The sequence below is a fragment of the Protopterus annectens genome, chromosome 8.part0, assembly GCF_019279795.1.
Source record: "Protopterus annectens isolate FY-2018-M chromosome 8.part0, PAN1.0, whole genome shotgun sequence".
Taxonomy (NCBI): domain Eukaryota; kingdom Metazoa; phylum Chordata; order Ceratodontiformes; family Protopteridae; genus Protopterus; species Protopterus annectens.
Genome location: NC_056741.1, coordinates 446,525,158 through 446,547,574, shown reverse-complemented (window position 1 = coordinate 446,547,574; position 22,417 = coordinate 446,525,158). Strand labels below are relative to the sequence as shown.

General features: G+C 38.9%; 1 protein-coding gene across 1 annotated transcript in view; it reads right to left on the bottom strand.

Moving 5' to 3' along the window:
- The window catches only part of LOC122808866 (mothers against decapentaplegic homolog 4-like), a gene marked incomplete in the record, with an annotated part of 2,707,603 nt that overhangs the window by 1,399,760 nt on the left and 1,285,426 nt on the right, over positions 1-22,417 (bottom strand).

Here is a 22,417-nt window from a genome sequence, read left to right as displayed (position 1 = left end):
TGCTTACTCAACTGCTGTATGGTTTGATTTACAAAGTGTGTACCATTGTCACTGTAGATTCTTTCCGGAATACCAAACCTAGGAATGATTTCCTTGACAAGTACTTTTGCCACTGTAGCTGCATCTGGATTTTTGGTTGGAAAAGCTTCCACCCATCTGGAAAATATATCTACAATGACAAGACAATACTTCTTATTTTCACATTTGTTCAATTCTATGAAATCCATACAAATAGTGTGAAACGGATATGGTGGTGTGGGGAAACTCCCTTGTTTGGGCTTTATCGCCCCCTGTGCATGATGTTTGTTACAAATCTGACACATCAAACAAAATTTTTTTAGAGTAGTTTGTAAATCCGTACGTTGTGAACACCTGGTTCACCAGCTGTACCATCCCCCCTGTTGAGACATGGCACTGCCCATGGCTCAACAATGCTGCATAGCGGAACAAATTAGAGGGTAGTATCGGTTTTCCCTCTCTAGAGATGTACAGCCCCTTTTCGAGGATTGCTCCTCATTTTATCCATCGCTGTTTTTCAACTTGCGTAGTGTGTGTCTGCATTGTTTTTAACCTATCTAGATCTAAAGTTTCAGAGGGTTGTAATTCCTCATTTAAAAGAAATACTTCTGTGGCTGCTTGTTTTGCAGCTGTATCAACTCTAGCATTACCTTTTGAAATTCTATCTTGTTGCTTGGTGTGAGCTGTGCATTTACAAATGGCTACTTTCTGAGGTAACTGAATCGATTCTAAAAGATCTAAAATAAACTGTGCATGATTTATAGGTTTGCCAGTAGAGGTTATCATTCCCCGGTTTTTCCACTGTTGAGCAAAAACATGTACAGTAGAAAAAGCGTACTGGCTATCAGTAAAAAAGTTTACACATTTACCCTTTGCTAAGGTACACGCCCATGTCAGGGCAATCAATTCTGCTGCCTGTGCAGATAAATTGTGTGGTAAAGGTTTTGCTTCTATAATCCCAGTATCAGAGACTACTGCATACCCTACTAGGTTTGTCCTGCAGGACCCCTTTTGCACGAGCCATCAACGTAGTATGTCACCTCGGCATCATCCAAGGGGACATCCGTGAGATCTTTTCTAGGTAGTGTCTTTTGCTCAATTACCTGCAGGCAGCAGTGCGGTGTGCCATCTACAGGGGTCAGGAGCAGAGTAGAAGGATTTAAAGTCGTGCATCGTTCAATCGTCATATGAGGTTGGCTCAATAATATAGTCATACAGGAAAGATGCCTAGCAGGGGAAAGATATGCCACCTTTTCTTGTAGTAAAATAATCGCGACTGCATGAGGTACTCTCAAAGTGAGAGGGTGGAACAAGTCTACTGAGGCTGAAGCCTGTACTGCCATTGCAGCTGCAACTACTGCTTGTACACAGTGGGGTAAGGACCGTGCCACTGGGTCTAGTTATGATGAGTAATAAGCAATGGGGCATTGCTTATCCCCATGCTGTTGTGTTAACACTGATGTCATGTAACCCTGCTTGCAATCTAAAGTTTGGAAAAAATGTTTATGGTAGTTTGGCAATCCCAGAACTAACGAGGACGCTATTAGCTGCTTTAGTTTAAAGAAGGCAGATTCTGCCTCTGGTGTCCACTGTAACAAATCCTGCGCTGCCATAGGCTTCTTATATATAAGGTCAGTCAGTCAGAGGTGCAGATTCCAAGGCATAGTTTGGAATCCAGCTCTGGCAAAAATCAGTTGTACCCAGGAAGGACATCATTTCCTTCTTGGTAGTGGGTTTTGGTACTTGCAAAATTGCAATTTTTCTGTCCTCATCTTATGTTCTATCTTCCTTGGATATTACATATCCTAGGTATTTTGACCTGTTTTTTCCAAAGCTGCAGTTTATTTTTATTTACCTTATGCCCCTCAGCAGCTAAAAATCGTAGAAGTGCTATGGTATCTTCTCTACAATCCTGCTGGGTGGGGGCTGCCAGCAAGATGTCATCAAAATAAAGTAAAATCTGACTGCCTCTTGGTGGGGTGAATCCCCACCAAGTTGCTTGCCATTTCTTGTGAGAATATCGTTGGACTTTCACAATATCCCTGTGGTAATCGCGTATATGTATACCTTTTCCCCTGAAATGTAAATGCAAACCAATACTGGCTGTCAGGGTGTATCGGTATCGAAAAAAACGCGTTGCTGATGTCTACCACAGAAAAATATTTTTGTTGAGGTTTTAAATCATTCAACAGGGTGTGTGGGTCTGGCACCGTGGGTGCCCCTGGTATTACTACATCATTTACGGCTTGTAAATCCTGGACCATATGCCATTCTCCATTGGCCTTTTTAACTGGAAATAAGGGTGTGTTACATGGTGAACTGGGAGATTCTACTAGTATCACTCCTTTAAGTAAGGCTGCTATAATAGGCTTTATCTCTGCCTCTTGATCTTTTCTTAAGGGATACTGTCTTTTTTGTGGTCTGAATGCTGACTTTGGCATGATAGTAACTGGTCCCGCTGTACGAATGAGTCCTACATCTGATTTCCCTGTTGACCAGAGTCTCTCTGGTATGTCTCGTAAGGCATTCTCTTCCTCCTTTAGTAGGAGTGTCAATCACCTGTCCTCGCTAGACTGCAAGTGCACAGCTGGGTTGGTCTGAGTTATCCAATTCAACTTTTGTACTTGTATTCCTTGTTCTGACAGTTCTAGTTCTGTCTGTTTCTCCCATCTCGTGACTTTTTCTCCTAGGTCTGCCCATTCTGTTTCTGTTTTTGGTTAAGCTAACATGTGGTAATCTATTAGATTTATAAAGTGCAAAGAACTCCTGGGGCAATGAACAGCTGGCTACACTGTTCCCTTCTGTGTCCCAGTACAGGTTACGCAATATCAATCTGTTTGCATGATTCTTAAATAACTCTTGCTCATATTCCTTATCAGGTCCTGGTGTGTTGCAATAATACAGGGTACAGTGCAACAGGTGTTGCTTATCAATGTCAAGGGAGGGGAACTTGCTGATGGCTAGGTTCATTAACTCTTTGGTCACAGTCCCTGGACCAGTCGTAACCAGGTCCTGGCTGTACCAATAAAACATTTCACCCTCCAATTGCACTACAAAGGTGTTAATCTGTCGCTGTGCTTCCATACCCTGCATGGTTGGGACTACTGCTATACCAAATAGCTGCATGAGGTCTCTGCCCAAGAGGTTTACTGGGCATTTTGCAGAAACTACAATTTTGCTTCTTTGTGTCAATCCTGAAACTGGATCAGTTATTGCAATGTTACAGGAGAGAGGCTCCCGATACAGCTGTCCATTAGCTGCTTTGACCAGTATGTAATCAGGTGAGACTGTGTTTTCTGGCAGTTTGGAGGGGTGTATCAGGGTTCGTGATGCCCCTGAGTCACACAAAAATTTGACCTCCCTCCCTTCTACCAAGAGTGTAACTTCTGGTTTCGTGTCTGATAAATAGAGCTCCAAGCTCAATAAAGCTAGGTCTAATATTTCATTTTCTTCATTGTCACCAACTTCCTGCACTTCCTCTACTCCCTCTATCACATTCTCATTTGTCCTTTCTTCGCTAGCCCCTTCTAGTGATTCTTGACTACCATATAGTCAGTTCTCACCCCTCCTTGTCTTCCGTTGTTGTCTTCTTGTTTTTCTTGCAATCCCTTGCCAAATGTCCCTTTTTACCGCATTTAAAACATTCTCCCCTTTTTTTCCGCCCTTCAAAGCCCTCTGATTGCTGATCAGATTGTTTCCCTGCACGTTTTTCTTGCCCTTTTTCCCAGACTGTACTACATAAACTTCTGCTCCATCTTCTACAGAAAATACTTGCACTTTCTTTTTCTGTTTGCTATTAAAATGCCTTTCGGCATGCCTAGCATATTCAAGTAATTATTGTAACCTGCTTGTACGATGGTCTACCATGTGTTTTGTAATACAACTGCTTATAGGCGTGCTACTGCCTTTTAAAAATGCATTCTTTAACTGCTGTTCATATGGGGAATCTTGTGTTTGATCTTCAGGAACCTGCATTCCACAGTGGTTATTAAAACATTCTAACAATCTGGCATAATACCGATCAATTGTTTCACCTTCTTGTTGGATGCATTGATTAATGCAAGTCCAGTCTGCCCTAGGTTTCCATTTTTCAGAGATGCGGTCTGGTCTGTAAGACCTTTTACTCTGGTGTCTAATTCTGCGCTGCTATGTGGGAGGGGTCTTTGTGCAGCGTCACAGGGATTCCAATTCCCACTAATCATGTACCAATCTGGCCCTACAATTTGTCTAACTACTTTTCTATTTCTTCTCCGTTTAGGTTACAACTCAACCTCATTCCATGTAAATCTTCTGAGAATTTTCTGAAATTAACCTTTGGATGGGGAATTCCCTCAGTGGCTTTCCGGATATCTTCCGGAGTCCAAGGTCTATACACTAAGACAGTTGGGTCCTGATAGTCTTAACCTGCCTGAGGACTGGGTACTTCTATAAGCGGGCATATTTCTTCTTCTTCACCTATAGATCATGAATTCTTAACTATTTGCCATAACTCGATACCTTCTTCTGAATTACCTGCCTTTGTTCGGGACCTGGTCCCGATGGGATCTCTAATTTTAGTCAGTTTTAATTTCACAATATCTCTATCTTCAGTGACCGCAGGATATAGTGGGGGTGAACTAATCTGTTCACTTGCTTCATATTCTGGTAAGGGAGGCGGAGGTGCTGATGCTATTACTAAGTTATTATCCTCCCTATCTAAAAACATTGCTATTGAATCTTTGGTTTTTTGTTCCCTACGGTTTACTTCCTCCAGCCACCTGTGTGCCTGAGGAATTCCTAATCGACGTTGCTTTTTTACCCGATCCTTTGAATCATTTTTGAGCTGTTTGATAAGTTTGATAAGCGAGGATTTTTCTAATTTTCCGTCGAATTCATATTTATTAACACATTTTGAATAATATCTAATATTGTCGGCGCGCTGCGACTGAATATATCTTGTGTCTTCCGTTAATGGTGGTTTTTTGTGCAATTATTACCCATTTTGTTTTACCCTTTGATCATTACGTAACTTCTCTTAATTTTTAACGTGGTACCACGGATTTTGTTATAGTATCTTCAGAATGACTGCCTACTTATTCTGTTTCTCCTGATCTATGACAAGACAGTAATCTTTTTTGTCTCTGACTTGCAAAAATACAATATGACGAAAACAATACACATCTAGTCCCTGATCTAAAACAGAAAACAGAAAAAAGTAGATTCACGAGCCTACGTGATTGATCACAGATTCACGGAGACCCGTCCTTCAGTCACAGATCAGAAAGTGGATGGCCTCTTTTGAACGACAATTCAGTCGGAGGACTTTCCATATAAGAAGAACCGATTTGGTTTCTTCCCCGTACGGTTTCAACCACCTGGCTGTCTGATCCGAGGTGAAGAGAGGTTTCCGGCTCGAGGGACCAATCTGTAAAAGGAAAAAACTTCAAAGACCAATGCACGTTAGGTTCAAGCAAGGCACCCTTTATTACTTGCAGCAAGGAAACAAAGCATGTAGGTACAGGATTTGTCTGGCTCTTCGATGATCAGTATGTTATTCTTATACAGTTCTCTTCATGTCACACAGAAAATGTTACTATTCTATTGCTGATGTAGTTGGACACAGCTTTCTGTACGTTTCAAAGAAATTGTTACCAGACTTATTGCTGACATGGTTGGATTATTTGCTGTCTTGCAAAAACATTTTGAGAAAAACAACCTGGCCTTGGGCTTATTTTAGCCCACCTTAACTTTTCAATTCTTCAATTGTACAGTTCTAATACATGTGTTACATTTTGTCTAGATTCAAGGTACATTTCTAGCTTTAGTACAAGTAATGCTGACTATGGTTTATACTTTCAAGCATATATTGTTTTCTTTATCAAAGCTTCTAGCAGCTGCATATTTTCTCATAGTATAAGCAGAAATTAAATATCTCTGTTAAGTTTCATGACATTAGCAGAAATGAAATGTCTCTTGTTATTTTCATGACATTAGCAGAAATGAAATGTCTCTTGTTAAGTTTCTAATAGCTGTGCAAATTCATGCAGTGTGAACAGAACACATGTATTAACCCTTTTAAACCTCAATTGCACTAAGCATGCATATTACTATTATATATTTTTCTAACAGGCTCCATGGCAAGAAAGACTGATGTAAATGCATCAGCTGCCATACTTTACACTACTGACGTCAGTCTTCTAGTGACAGCAACTGATACAGAAATACTAAGTGTCTGGTATTTGGGCCGGCCGAGGGCTACCCTGGCAGGGATAACCCAAATGTGATGACTGCAACAGTAAAACATGAAAAACATCAGATGATTCTGACAAAACTGTGGTAGTAGGACAGTGCTAAAAGCTGAAGAGAGTAGAGTATTTGTGGAAAATGATTACTCACTGTACACCAGGCAGAAGAGGACTAATTTATTCCAGCAATCAGGGAATATCAAAAGGCAGGTGTGAGATTCAAGCCGCTGTATCCAGCTATCTTCAAAATATTTTTCCAGGAAGATCAAAGTTATTTTTTGATGAAGAACAAGCTAAAGAGGAAATATAAAAGTTTGTCCAAAAACAGTGAGCTATAAAACACAAGGGGACTGTGCTTCTTGTTCTTCTGATAAAGCTCATAGAGACACTCTGCCAGTGAAACCTTTTCCAATGTTCCAAAAGCAGAGGAATTAACTAGAAGAATCAGTACAACATTGTAAATGAAAAAGAGGTTGAAGTTGGGAGAGAGAGAGATCAACCTGACGAAAACCATCAACTCAGAAATTAATAAATAAATGTGAGATTCCAAAGCATCAGTCATATTTGTGAAACATGGCTGAACACAAACACCTGCAAATATGGAGTTTTTGGCTTTATTAAACTTGCAAGGGACTCCAAAGCATATGCATATAACATGTCATTAATGTTTGGAAGATCATTAAGGAGAGGGGAAGAGGAAGGAAAGAGGCAAGTGACAATTTTTGTTCTTAACAGTATTTTTATAGAACATGACATACAGCATATGTTATACAGTAAAGCGGGATATTAAGGTAAACAGGTGCTCTTTTTTCTTTCTTGTTTAGTTTAAGAAATGTAGGCAATGCAATGTAAAAAGAGAAGACAAGTAAAATGGATATGCTGTTTTAGCATACAGGAATGATTATGGATTAAGGCCCTTGGCTTGATCTAACAACAGGTTTTAAGTAGAAGCAAGTAAATAAAGGAAAACTTAATGTAATGAAAAAATTTCCTTTAGGAAATAAATGTTCACAGTACAACATTAAAAGCTTGTAGCTGAATGCAAATGTGTATTTGGTTCTTATACGTCTATGGAGACAAGCTGATAAGAGTAAAATAAAATCAGAATACTTTTTTCTTTTGGTGGATAAAAGATGATAATTTCTGACAGAATTCAAGTTTTCTACATCTGGGAAAAGAATAAAGACAAGACAAAGACAGCACTTAGTGTAAGTAGAAGCACAGGCTGCACACACCATACATCTTAGCATGTATAACCTTAATTATATGTCAATTAAAGCTTGTGAGTGTATATGTCAATCTGGGACAAATTGTTCCTATTAGGTGGGTTAAACTTTATTATTTCAATAGTTTTGTGTGTATGTATTACATTAATAGGTTAAGCTGGCATTCTGCAGGTACTTTTTTGTTTGAGGGATTTCATTAAAACAAAGTCTTGTAAGATGTGACATTCGTTCCAAATGGATATAACAAGAAACAGCTGTGTAAAAAAAAAAAAAACAAACTACCAAACATTAGTGCATGCATGTAACACTAAATCTGAAACTAGATATATTTTTAAGCTGTTATACATAACAGGTGGGAATAACTTCTTATCACAGTGGCAAGACTTCCCATATTATCTTTGAACTGAATGGTCTCACAGGTATACAGAAAAGAAAGAGTAGTGAACTGTATTAAAAAATGTAGTGTGCAAGTAGCTATGCTACAAGAGACATTTGGAAAAAACTAAGCATGTGAATTTGATAAAGGATTTCTGGATGGTTATTCAGTGGAATATCTAGGACAAAGGAAAGGTGAGCACTTATATTAATTGGAAGAGGACCTCCAATAGTGACAGAAGAGGAAAAAATAATAATGGTAGAAAGTATTCTAAGAACTAAGCCAATATGAGAATAAAGAAAGGAAATTTTGCCAATAGGGATAACCAAGTAGGGGTACAGAAAATAGACAGAGGGGGTGGGAATCTACTGGGGAACATGGCAAAGGAATCAATATACTGGGAGCAGTTAACTCAAGCAGGAAAGGTAATAAGAGTGGGATGAGGCCAAGAAGACACTTGGATTGCAGGCTAGAGACTGCCTTCCCTAGCAGGGGTAAGTACAGGTGAAGAGAAAGGTATAGGGGGATTTTAAGTAACAAACCCGATCTGGTAGAGTTTTTAGTAGAATATAGAACAAAAGCATCTGTCAAAAAAGGATAATTATTAGAGCATATAAAATATTTCATAATGACTATAAGAATCAATCAGATGAGTTTAGAAAATAAATGGGAAGAGAAACTGGGAAAGCAATTTATAAGAAAACAATGGGAGGACATATGTTATACAGACCAAGTCCAGAAGGTTAAGGATCTTTGTTTAGAAGTGTTTGCATATGTATTTTATGCTCCAAGCAGACTTGAAAGAATCTTTCTACAGGAAGATAGCAAATGTTGGAGGTGTAATGAAGAAAGAGGTAACTGGGAACATATGTTTTGGGAGTATAATTAGTTGGCAGATTTAAAAAAATTCTCTACAGATTACTCTGTTAGAAATACTGAGTGAACAAATGGCTGTAAGTAAGGAAATGATTCTTTTGAGTTGGGGTACAGGATCTGAATTGCCTAGACATAGTAAGATTTTATTATGTTTAATTCTGTTGGCTGCTAAAAAGTAATTACTGGAAAATGGAAATTAAGCCTACACTAACTGTATTTGAGTTATGAATATTATACAAGAGGTAAAAGAACTGGAAGAGGGATCTTCAGAAAAGAGGAGCAGCAAATTATGTAGAACTAAATGGAAATTATGGGAACAATACATGCATATTATTATTCAGGAGGAGGAGTGAGGATTAAGGGAAGGCAGCAATTTTTCGTAATGTTGGACTGATAGTAGCAATGAAAATTATACGTGATATACATTGCATTTAAATGGAAAAATGTTAAAATGGTTTGTTTTCTTTTCTGTTAATGTATGTTTGCCTATGTCTTAAGTGATACGTTAATAAAGGTTTAAAAAATAATGGTACATTTGTTTTAGTAAGGAGCTACTATGAAGGAGGAAGATTATGCTGCCATATATTTATATTCCACATAAAACTTCTACAATGGAGCTTAGCTTTCAGCAGGGAATATTACCTGCAGGTGGGGACTGGAATTTGATTTGCAACAAGGATTTATTGTGGGGGGCCTAGAAGGAAATATATCAAAAGACGGTAGTTTTTTGAAGAAATTTATGAAAATATTTGGTGTAGAACACGTTAATTCAGTAGTAAGAGCTTGGGAAGACTTAATATATTATTCCTCAAGGTCCAAACTCTGGGTTAAGCTAGACAGAAATTATACTTCAAAGGAGCATGCGCATTTAATTCAAAATTTTGATAAGCAACCAATAACTATTTCAAATTAAGTGCCAGTAATAACTAAAATAAAAATGCAGGGTAATGAAATAAAAATAAGACACTTGCGCTTCCCCACTTTATCTATTAAACAGAGAGAGGAATTTAAGATATGGGTAGTGGAAATTATTCAGGAGTTATTACGGAAGATAGACATTTCTTCAGGAAATATAGCTAGGGAGTTGGAGAAAATGAAAGCAGAGTTTAAAATTAGGGTAGAAATAAAAGACAGAGAGATATTGTTAAGAAGTAAAGTACAGTTGTGTAAAATCTTACCATAACAGTACATGTCCTTCTCTTCACTGTTGCAGTATTCTTTATAAAACGGATCCCCCTGCCAAGGGTAGAACAACGTCTGGCCATCATACGAAAGCCTTAGGGATTTATAGCTGTCGCATGTCAAACACATGCTCCCTGCACAGGGCATAAAGGTGATATACATACCTCAAAAATGAAAAGCCCCATGAGAAACAATTATCCCGAGGAACTAGGCAGATCATGTGCATCCAGGAGAAGGAAAAAAAAAAAAAAAAGAAGAATTCTAGGCCAGGAAGGAAGAACGAATGATAATCAGGAAAAGTTGGCTTTATCTGCAGATATTATTTTGCACTTGATAAAACCAGAAAAGGACATTTCAGTGCTGTGGAACATTCTGAGACAGTTTCAAATCTTTTTGAGATACAAAATTATTGAAGATAAAACAAAAGCAATAGCTGGAAACTACGTTCCCACACGCAAATTGGTTCAGCAATACCCATTTGTATTGGGACATGATAAAACAAAGTACTTAGGAATATAGGTTAAAAAACATTCCGTTATGGCAGCTAAGCATACACGGGAAAAGACAAAAGATATTACAAAAAAATGAGAAAATGGAAGATCTGTTTTATGGATATGGATAGCAAGACACAAGCAGTGAAAATGTTTTCAGTCCCTTTAGTTTTATACACAGATTAGGCATATATTTATCAACCAGAGAAGTAGTTGTGGATGAAGAGCTGAAGGATTTTATCTGGTAGGGGAAGAGGGAGAGAGAGTCAAGTGGGATAAATGGTTTCTTCCAATGCAACAAAGTGGTTTGGAGTATTTCAGTTTTGCACAGTTAAGGTTCCTATACATAGCACAAGCAGAAAGCTATAATTCAAAGTGGAAAGGGATGATAACGATGATGATGAAACGGGGGGGAATCTCAAGAAATAAGGATAGGCTGGGATTTTGGATGCAAATCCTTAAGTAAAGTAACAGAATAGTACAGTTTTGTACCTACCATAAATGTAGATGTCCGAACTGGATAGCATCTGCAGTCATAACAACTGGGTTGTCCTGTCGTCACGCAGCCCTTCAGTCGGCCGGATTCCAAAGTCCGGGTCCGGCTTCGGCTGATGTCGCACTTCACCCGACGTCATCTCTGTTGGTCTTCGGGTATAAAAGCATCAGCCGACGCCATTTTCCTCAGTGTTTCTTGCCCCAGATGCCAGTAGCCCTCTTGAAGGCTAAAATTTGGATAGATGCCAATGTTTCCAAAAAGATAGAGGTAAACACAAAAATAAGCATGTATGTACATATATACCAACAAATACACCATAAAAGACTCCCCCCCACCAGCTAGCTATTAGGAGGGTAAACACCCTAGGAGTATCACAGAGGGGAAGGAAGGAGGGTAATCCTGACTGCAGATGCTATCCAGTTCGGACATCTACATTTATGGTAGGTACAAAACTGTACTATGTCCTTCATGGATGCATCTGCAGTCATAACAACTGGGTAGAATACCATAGCCAACTAGGGGAGGAGGATAAAACTAGATTATGGTGTGTTTAGGATCCCTTGCAGTACAGCAGTGGCAAACCCTGCTCGGTATCTGGAATATAGAGGCAAATTATAATGCTTGGCAAATGTATGCACGGAGGTCCAAGTAGCCGCCTCAATAATGTCTTTGGTTGCCACTCCTCGTAAGAAGGCTGTGGTAGTGGCTGTTGCCCTTGTAGAATGAGGTCTTATGTTCTGTGGAATTGGTTTTCCATGGAAGGAGTAACAGAATCGTATGCAATTTCCTATCCATTTGGAGATTGCCTGTTTGGAAATAGCTTTTCCTTCCCTTCCTGTTGCATAGGCTACAAAAAGTTGGTCAGTCTTTCTGCTACTTTTTGTTCTGTCCAAGTAGTAGCGTGGCTGTCTATGTACATCCAAAGTATGCAGTATTCTTTCCCTGTTTTGTGGGTTGGGAAAGAAGGTAGGTAGGTGGATTGCCTGGTTTAAAGACACTCTGGATACCACCTTAGGCATAAATGTAGGATTAGTCCTCATGGACACTCTATCTTGGTGGAAGATTAGGAAGGGTTGCACTGCCATTAAGGCCTGTAGTTCTGAAACCCTCCTTGCTGAAGTAATTGCCAGTAGGAAAGCAGTTTTCCATGACAGGTGTTGTAGGTCTGCTGTTGCTGCTGGTTCAAAGGGTGATAGTGTCAACTTTTCTAGCACAAAGTTTAAGTCCCAAGCTGGTAAAGGTGGTTTCCTTGGAGGTTTTACATTCTTGATTCCTCTGAGGAACTGCCTGAGCAAAGGGTGCGAAAAAACAGGTGGATCAAAGCTGTATTCTGTATCTTGATGGAGGAGTAGGACAGGCCTGAATGAAGAAGTTCGGCCAGATACTCCAGAATGTTAGGCATATCTACGTTTGACACATCTTTTCCTCTTTCAGTACTCCAACTGACAAACCTCTTCCATTTTCCAGCATAGTTTCTTCTTGTTGAAGGGCTGCGTGCTTCAAGAATAATGTCTTTAACTCTTTGGGAAAGTTCTGGATTAGCTGCTGCTATGTGATGTTCCATGCAGTCCCAGTCTTCTAGTGACAGCAACTGATACAGAAATACTAAGTGTCTGGTATTTGGCCGAGGGCTACCCTGGCAGGGATAACCCAAATGTGATGACTGCAACAGTAAAACATGAAAAACATCAGATGATTCTGACAAAACTGTGGTAGTAGGACAGTGCTAAAAGCTGAAGAGAGTAGAGTATTTGTGGAAAATTATTACTCACTGTACACCAGGCAGAAGAGGACTAATTTATTCCAGCAATCAGGGAATATCAAAAGGCAGGTGTGAGATTCAAGCCGCTGTATCCAGCTATCTTCAAAATATTTTTCCAGGAAGATCAAAGTTATTTTTTGATGAAGAACAAGCTAAAGAGGAAATATAAAAGTTTGTCCAAAAACAGTGAGCTATAAAACACAAGGGGACTGTGCTTCTTGTTCTTCTGATAAAGCTCATAGAGACTCTCTGCCAGTGAAACCTTTTCCAATGTTCCAAAAGCACAGGAATTAACTAGAAGAATCAGTACAACATTGTAAATGAAAAAGAGGTTGAAGTTGGGAGAGAGAGAGATCAACCTGACGAAAACCATCAACTCAGAAATTAATAAATAAATGTGAGATTCCAAAGCATCAGTCATATTTGTGAAACATGGCTGAACACAAACACCTGCAAATATGGAGTTTTTGGCTTTATTAAACTTGCAAGGGACTCCAAAGCATATGCATATAACATGTCATTAATGTTTGGAAGATCATTAAGGAGAGGGGAAGAGGAAGGAAAGAGGCAAGTGACAATTTTTGTTCTTAACAGTATTTTTATAGAACATGACATACAGCATATGTTATACAGTAAAGCGGGATATTAAGGTAAACAGGTGCTCTTTTTTCTTTCTTGTTTAGTTTAAGAAATGTAGGCAATGCAATGTAAAAAGAGAAGACAAGTAAAATGGATATGCTGTTTTAGCATACAGGAATGATTATGGATTAAGGCCCTTGGCTTGATCTAACAACAGGTTTTAAGTAGAAGCAAGTAAATAAAGGAAAACTTAATGTAATGAAAAAATTTCCTTTAGGAAATAAATGTTCACAGTACAACATTAAAAGCTTGTAGCTGAATGCAAATGTGTATTTGGTTCTTAGACTTCTATGGAGACAAGCTGATAAGAGTAAAATAAAATCAGAATACTTTTTTCTTTTGGTGGATAAAAGATGATAATTTCTGACAGAATTCAAGTTTTCTACATCTGGGAAAGGAATAAAGACAAGACAAAGACAGCACTTAGTGTAAGTAGAAGCACAGGCTGCACACACCATACATCTTAGCATGTATAACCTTAATTATATGTCAATTAAAGCTTGTGAGTGTATATGTCAATCTGGGACAAATTGTTCCTATTAGGTGGGTTAAACTTTATTATTTCAATAGTTTTGTGTGTATGTATTACATTAATAGGTTAAGCTGGCATTCTGCAGGTACTTTTTTGTTTGAGGGATTTCATTAAAACAAAGTCTTGTAAGATGTGACATACGTTCCAAATGGATATAACAAGAAACAGCTGTGTAAAAAAAAAAAAAACAACCTACCAAACATTAGTGCATGCATGTAACACTAAATCTGAAACTAGATATATTTTTAAGTTGTTATACATAACAGGTGGGAATAACTTCTTATCACAGTGGCAAGACTTCCAATATTATCTTTGAACTGAATGGTCTCACAGGTATACAGAAAAGAAAGAGTAGTGAACTGTATTAAAAAATGTAGTGTGCAAGTAGCTATGCTACAAGAGACATTTGGAAAAAACTAAGCATGTGAATTTGATAAATGATTTCTGGATGGTTATTCAGTGGAATATCTAGGACAAAGGAAAGGTGAGCACTTATATTAATTGGAAGAGGACCTCCAATAGTGATAGAAGAGGAAAAAATAATAATGGTAGAAAGTATTCTAAGAACTAAGCCAATATGAGAATAAAGAAAGGAAATTTTGCCAATAGGGATAACCAAGTAGGGGTACAGAAAATAGACAGAGGGGGTGGAAATCTACTGGGGAACATGGCAAAGGAATCAATATACTGGGAGCAGTTAACTCAAGCAGGAAAGGTAATAAGAGTGGGATGAGGCCAAGACGACACTTGGATTGCAGGCTAGAGACTGCCTTCCCTAGCAGGGGTAAGTACAGGTGAAGAGAAAGGTATAGGGGGATTTTAAGTAACAAACCCGATCTGGTAGAGTTTTTAGTAGAATATAGAACAAAAGCATCTGTCAAAAAAGGATAATTATTAGAGCATATAAAATATTTCATAATGACTATAAGAATCAATCAGAGGAGTTTAGAAAATAAATGGGAAGAGAAACTGGGAAAGCAATTTATAAGAAAACAATGGGAGGACATATGTTATACAGGCCAAGTCCAGAAGGTTAAGGATCTTTGTTTAGAAGTGTTTGCATATGTATTTTATGCTCCAAGCAGACTTGAAAGAATCTTTCTACAGGAAGATAGCAAATGTTGGAGGTGTAATGAAGAAAGAGGTAACTGGGAACATATGTTTTGGGAGTATAATTAGTTGGCAGATTTAAAAAAATTCTCTACAGATTACTCTGTTAGAAATACTGAGTGAACAAATGGCTGTAAGTAAGGAAATGATTCTTTGAGTTGGGGTACAGGATCTGAATTGCCTAGACATAGTAAGATTTTATTATGTTTAATTCTGTTGGCTGCTAAAAAGTAATTACTGGAAAATGGAAATTAAGCCTACACTAACTGTATTTGAGTTATGAATATTATACAAGAGGTAAAAGAACTGGAAGAGGGATCTTCAGAAAAGAGGAGCAGCAAATTATGTAGAACTAAATGGAAATTATGGGAACAATACATGCATATTATTATTCAGGAGGAGGAGTGAGGATTAAGGGAAGGCAGCAATTTTTCGTAATGTTGGACTGATAGTAGCAATGAAAATTATACGTGATATACATTGTATTTAAATGAAAAAATGTTAAAATGGTTTGTTTTCTTTCCTGTTAATGTATGTTTGCCTATGTCTTAAGTGATACGTTAATAAAGGTTTAAAAAATAATGGTACATTTGTTTTAGTAAGGAGCTACTATGAAGGAGGAAGATTATGCTGCCATATATTTATATTCCACCTAAAACTTCTACAATGGAGCTTAGCTTTCAGCAGGGAATATTACTTGCAGGTGGGGACTGGAATTTGATTTGCAACAAGGATTTATTGTGGGGGGCCTAGAAGGAAATATATCAAAAGACGGTAGTTTTTTGAAGAAATTTATGAAAATATTTGGTGTAGAACACGTTAATTCAGTAGTAAGAGCTTGGGAAGACTTAATATATTATTCCTCAAGGTCCAAACTGTGGGTTAAGCTAGACAGAAAATATACTTCAAAGGAGCATGCGCATTTAATTCAAAATTTTGATAAGCAACCAATAACTATTTCAAATTAAGTGCCAGTAATAACTAAAATAAAAATGCAGGGTAATGAAATAAAAATAAGACACTTGCGCTTCCCCACTTTATCTATTAAACAGAGAGAGGGATTTAAGATATGGGTAGTGGAAATTATTCAGGAGTTATTACGGAAGATAGACATTTCTTCAGGAAATATAGCTAGGGAGTTGGAGAAAATGAAAGCAGAGTTTAAAATTAGGGTAGAAATAAAAGACAGAGAGATATTGTTAAGAAGTAAAGTACAGTTGTGTAAAATCTTACCATAACAGTACATGTCCTTCTCTTCACTGTTGCAGTATTCTTTATAAAACGGATCCCCCTGCCAAGGGTAGAACAACGTCTGGCCATCATACGAAAGCCTTAGGGATTTATAGCTGTCGCATGTCAAACACATGCTCCTTGCACAAGGCACAGGGCATAAAGGTGATATACATACCTCAAAAATGAAAAGCCCCATGAGAGACAATTATCCCTAGGAACTAGGCAGATCATGTGCATCCAGGAGAAGGAAAAAAAAAAAAAAAAAAAAAAAAAAAAAAAAAGAATTCTAGGCCAGGAAGGAAGAACGAATGATAATCAGGAAAAGTTGGCTTTATCTGCAGATATTATTTTGCACTTGATAAAACCAGAAAAGGACATTTCAGTGTTGTGGAACATTCTGAGACAGTTTCAAATCTTTTTGAGATACAAAATTATTGAAGATAAAACAAAAGCAATAGCTGTAAACTACGTACCCACACGCAAATTGGTTCAGCAATACCCATTTTTATTGGGACATGATAAAACAAAGTACTTAGGAATATAGGTTAAAAAACATTCCGTTATGGCAGCTAAGCATACACGAGAAAAGACAAAAGATATTACAAAAAAATGAGAAAATGGAAGATCTGTTTTATGGATATGGATAGCAAGACACAAGCAGTGAAAATGTTTTCAGTCCCTTTAGTTTTATACACAGGTTAGGCATATATTTATCAACCAGAGAAGTAGTTGTGGATGAAGAGCTGAAGGATTTTATCTGGTAGGGGAAGAGGGAGAGAGTCAAGTGGGATAAATGGTTTCTTCCAATGCAACAAAGTGGTTTGGAGTATTTCAGTTTTGCACAGTTAAGGTTCCTATACATAGCACAAGCAGAAAGCTATAATTCAAAGTGGAAAGGGATGATAACGATGATGATGAAACGGGGGGGAATCTCAAGAAATAAGGATAGGCTGGGATTTTGGATGCAAATCCTTAAGTAAAGTAACAGAATCATAGCGATTCTTGTATTCATAAAGTAGCAAAAAGTATTATAAGAAGTAAGCCAACATGGTTATAGAGGAAAGGAGATTCTGCAAATAGGAATAACTGCAAATATGGGTACAGAAAACAGGCAAGACGGGGCTGGAATTTAGTGGAGAAAACTGTCAAAGGAGCCAAGGTATTAAGAACAAATAATTAGAGAGAGAAAGGTAATAAAATGGGAAGAGGCCAAGAATATATTTGGACTGTAGGCTAGAGATGGCCTTCTCTATCAAGGATTGATATGAGTATAGTCAAAGAGAAAGGAATAGGGGGATCCTAAGTGAAACACCAGCATTGGTAGACTTTTTAGTAAAATCTAGAACAGAAGCTGCTGTTACAAAAGGGATAATTAGTAGGGCATATAAAAATACTGCATGATAACTATAGAGATCAATCAGAGGAGTTAGAAAGGATTAGGGAGACCAAGTGGATTGCTTGGAAGTGTCTGCATAGGTATTTTTATACCCCAGGCAGACTCCAAAGCATTTGTCTTCACATAGAGTGCAGATGTTGGAAGGTGTATTGGGGAATAAAGAGGTAATTTGGAACATATTTTTTGGGAGTGTAATGAACTGGCAGACTTTAAAATTTCTCTGCCAGAAACACTGGGTTAGCAAATTGGTATAGCAAAGGAAATTATTTTTTGAGCTATAATACCGACTTGGAATTGCCTAGACATAGTAACGCCTTGCTGAGTCTAGTTCTGGTGGCTGCCAAAAAAGCAATTAATAGAAAATGGAAATCAAAGTCTAAACCAACCACACTAGGAGTAGTGAATATAGTAACACAGAGGTGAAAATGTTAGTGGGATTTTTAGAAAAAGTAGATGCAAATTACATGGAACAATGGGAATTTTGGGAACAATGCATGTATAATGTTTTGGAGAAGGAATGAGGTTTAAGGGAAGGTAGGAATTGAATGAGCTATGTAATGTTCGACTGACAATGACTGTACAAACGGCTACATGTAATATATAATGTCTGCAACTGAAAACATGTCAATATGGTTTGTTTTCATTTATACAAATTAATGGAAAAAGATGTTTTTTGTTAAAAAAAAAAAAAAAAAAAAAAAAGAATAGTTGTGTAAGATCTTACCATAACCATAGATATCCTTCTCCTCTATATGTTGCAGTATTCGTAACATAAGGGAGTCCCACTCCAGCTGACTCATACATCTGACCAGTATCCAAGTCTTCATGCTACCGCAAAGTACATGCTACGCTGTGTGCAACATAACGCATATGTTGGCCATAAAGACACGATGAGTATAAAGCAGACGTCAGCATGCACCTACCTCAGAACTGTATGCTGTCCAGCACCAGCCTGAGATCCTAAGCTGAGAAGCATATCAGCAGGAGAACTAGGCAAGCATCAGTGGGAAGGCGAGGGGGGAAGCAATACTGAAGAGGACATCTATGGTTATGGTAAGATTTCACACTATTCTACACTATGTCCTTCTAATCATACACTGCAGTATTCAAAACTTAAGGGAGAATGCCAAAGCTCAAGCTTGGGGCAGGTTGGGAGGAGGATGAGTCAATGCTTTTTCTACAAATGCATGCAGGATTGGTCTTGCAAACCCAGCTCTGTTCTTGGAGATGGGTGTCAAGCTTGTAGGAAAGGCCATGAAGTACTTTTCTATGTGGGTCTGATAATTTATTGCACGGAAGGCCAACTTTCTTTTCCAAATATTCCATGACATTACTCTCCTTATCAGCGGGTAACAAGGAAGTGAATGGTAGCAACTTTAAAGCCTTATCCATGAAAACAGATATGATAGCTGGATCAGCAGCAGCAGCCTTGAAAAGAAACTGGAAGTCCTCAGGTACCTTACAAAACCTGTCTGGGTGCTTGGAGGCAGGAGGCAGAGAGTCTGTACATTTGGAGGCAGCCAAGAAAGCATCCAAAAAGGCAAGCAGAACTGAAGGGATAGCAAAAAGAGAATGGGAATCCATCTACAAGAGGTCACAGTACCTATTCCGAATGTCTAAAACTCGGGAGCAGTCCCACTTGAAAAAAAATCATTCATTTTGGGAATAGTCTCTCCAAAGGAAATATCCTCCCCAGGGGAATCTGTACCATTAGATTCTTCCTCTGGGGAGATGCACCCTAAAGGGGAAGCTAACTGGGTGGAGCAGAGTAAGGAGTCCTCTCCAGAGGAATTTCTCCTCCTCTAAGGAAGGGTCAACAGCTGTCCTTTTGAAGGTTGTGGAAGGAGAAAAGGGCTGCAGAACAACAGGAGGAGGAAAAGATTGGTGAAGGACCATAAAGGCATTAGAAAGGCTTTGAGAAAAAGCTTGCCAATCAGGGGGCTGCTGAGGTGTAGCAGGAGAAGCATGTTTAATTTTAGCCTTCTTTTTGGGGACTTCCATAAGTGGAAGGACTGGAGGTCAGCCTACATTCGACAATATCGGAGAGCCCATCTTCATGCACTGGTGATTTGTGTGACGCCACGAGGACCTTCGGAGATAACGAGGTAAAGTTTGTGGGCGTCTATGTGGAATTGCCTTCCACACTGACACATGCCCTTCCTAGCTGACATAACCCAAGAAACAAACAACAGCAAAAATTTTAAAAAGAAAAAAAAAAAACAATGGGTACTTATCTGGTAAATAGAGTACAACAGTTCTGGTGAACGAACGTCTGAAGTAGGTGGCCGGACAGGTGGCAGAAAAGTTCTGAGGTAGGTGTGCTGACATCTGCTTTATACCTGAAGTCTCTTTATGGCAGATGCACATGTTATGTTGTGTGGCATAGCACGTACATTGCGGTAACATGAAGACTTTGGATACTGGTTGGATGACAGAGTCAGCCGTAGGTGGACTCCCTTATATTATGAACACTGCAGCATACGAAATAGAAGGACATCAGTATGTGTGTGTGTGTGTGTGTGTGTATATATATATATATATATATATATATATATATATATATATATATATATATATATGTGTATGGAGAGAAAAAAAGCCAATAGCTAAGAAAACTGACAAGTTAAACAAGTATTTGGTATTTACTCCAAGCCAAGACCACAATGCTAATTAAACATTAATCACATGTGGGATTTAATGTTTAAGCACATTTAGTAAGCATTATTTTTATCACTCAAAGCTGCTTTACACCTCCATCATCCTAACTTCTCTGTAACTTAGCATACTACAGTTCTGGCGAAAGAATCTCAAAATACAAGACAAATAAAGAGAAAGTACAGTTTTGTACCTACCATAAATGTAGATGTCCGAGAGGAATGCATCTGCAGTCTTTACAAATGGGTTGTCCTGTCGTCAGGCAGCCCTTCGGTCGGCCGGATTCCAAAGTCTGGGTCTGGCTTCGGCTGGTGTCGCACTTCACCCGACGTCATTGCGGCAGTTATTCGGGTATAAAGGCATCAGCCGACGCCATTTTCCTCAGTGTTTCTTGCCCCGGATGCCAGGTGCCCTCTTGGATGGCTAAATTTGGATAAATGCCAAAGATTCCAAATAGTAGAGAGCAAACACACAAAATAAGCATGTATGTACATATATACAACAAATACACCATAATAGATCCCCCCCAAGCTAGCTGAAGATTGGCAAATACCCAAGGAGTACCTCAGAGGGGAAGGAGGGTGGGTAATCCTGACTGCAGATGCATTCCTCTCGGACATCTACATTTATGGTAGGTACAAAACTGTACTATGTCCTTCAAGGATGCATCTGCAGTCTTTACAAATGGGTAGAATACCATAGCTAAACTAGGGGAGGAGGAAATGAGAAGAGATTATGGTGTAGTTAGGATCCCTTGCAAAACAGCAGTGGCAAAACCAGCACGGGATCTAGAGTATAGAGGTAAGTTGTAATGCTTGGCAAATGTATGCACGGAGGTCCAAGTAGCAGCCTATATAATGTCCTTGGTAGCCACTCCTCTTAAGAAAGCTGTGGTAGTGGCTGCAGCCCTTGTGGAGTGAGGCCTGATGTTCTCTGGAGTTTTCTTTCCATGGTAGGAGTAACAAAATCTAATGCAATTTCCTATCCATTTGGAGATTGTCTGTTTAGAAATTGGTTTTCCTTCCTTTCCTGTTGCATATGCTACCAGAAGCTGGTCAGTTTTTCTATTGTTTTTTGTCCTGTCCAGGTAGTAGCGTAATTGTCTGTGTACATCCAAGGTATGTAAAAGCCTTTCTCCCCTGTTCTGTGGGTTGGGGAAGAATGTAGGAAGGTGGATAGCCTGATTTAAAGAGACTCTGGATGCCACCTTAGGCATAAATGTAGGGTTTGTTCTCATGGATACTCTATCTTGATGGAAAATCAGGAAGGGTTGCACTGCCATTAATGCATGTAGTTCAGAGACCCTTCTTGCTGAAGTTATTGCCAGCAGGAAAGCAGTCTTCCAGGATAAGTATTGTAATTCTGCTGTTGCTGCTGGTTCGAAAGGAGGAAGAGTCAGTTTTTCTAGCACAAAGTTCAAGTCCCATGCTGGCAATGGAGGTTTCCTGGGAGGTTTTACATTTTTAATTCCTCTCAGAAACTGTCTGAGCAGAGAATGCAAGAAGACAGGAGGATCCAAGCTGTATTCTGCTGAAATAGCTGATGCATGTATCTTGATGGAAGAATAGGACAGGCCTGTATGGTAGAGCTCCGCCAAGTACTCCAGGATGTTGGCTATGTTCACCAGTGTCACATCTTGCCCCTTTGCAGTACTCCAGATGAGATATCTTCCGTTTTGCTGCATAATTCTTTCTTGTTGAAGGTCTACGAGCCTCCAGGATTATGTCTTTAACCCTTTGGGATAAATTTGGGTTAATTGCTGTTATGTAATGTTCCAGGCAGTTAGCTGCAGAGTTTTTAGGTTTGGATGCAGGATGTTGTAGTTGTTCTGTGTTAGCAGTAATGGGATCAGGGGCAGTGTCCATATTTGTTCCTGGGACATGCTCCTCAGCAGTGGATACCAATGTTGTCTTGGCCAGTTTGGGGCTATCAGAATGATCCTCGGACGTTCCTCTTTGATCTTCAGAAGCACCTTGTGCATCAAAGGAAGTGGTGGGAATGCATAAGCTGTCAGGCTTTTCCAACTGAAAGAGAGGGAGTCCACCTTCCAAGCAAGTGGGTGGTAAGTTCTTGTGCAGAATTTCTTCAACTGGTGACTGAAAGGGGATGCAAACAAGTCTATTTGTGGTAATCCCCATTTTCTTGTGATGGTTTTGAAGATGTCCGGATGCAGCATCCATTCGTGGGCATCTGTTGTAGTT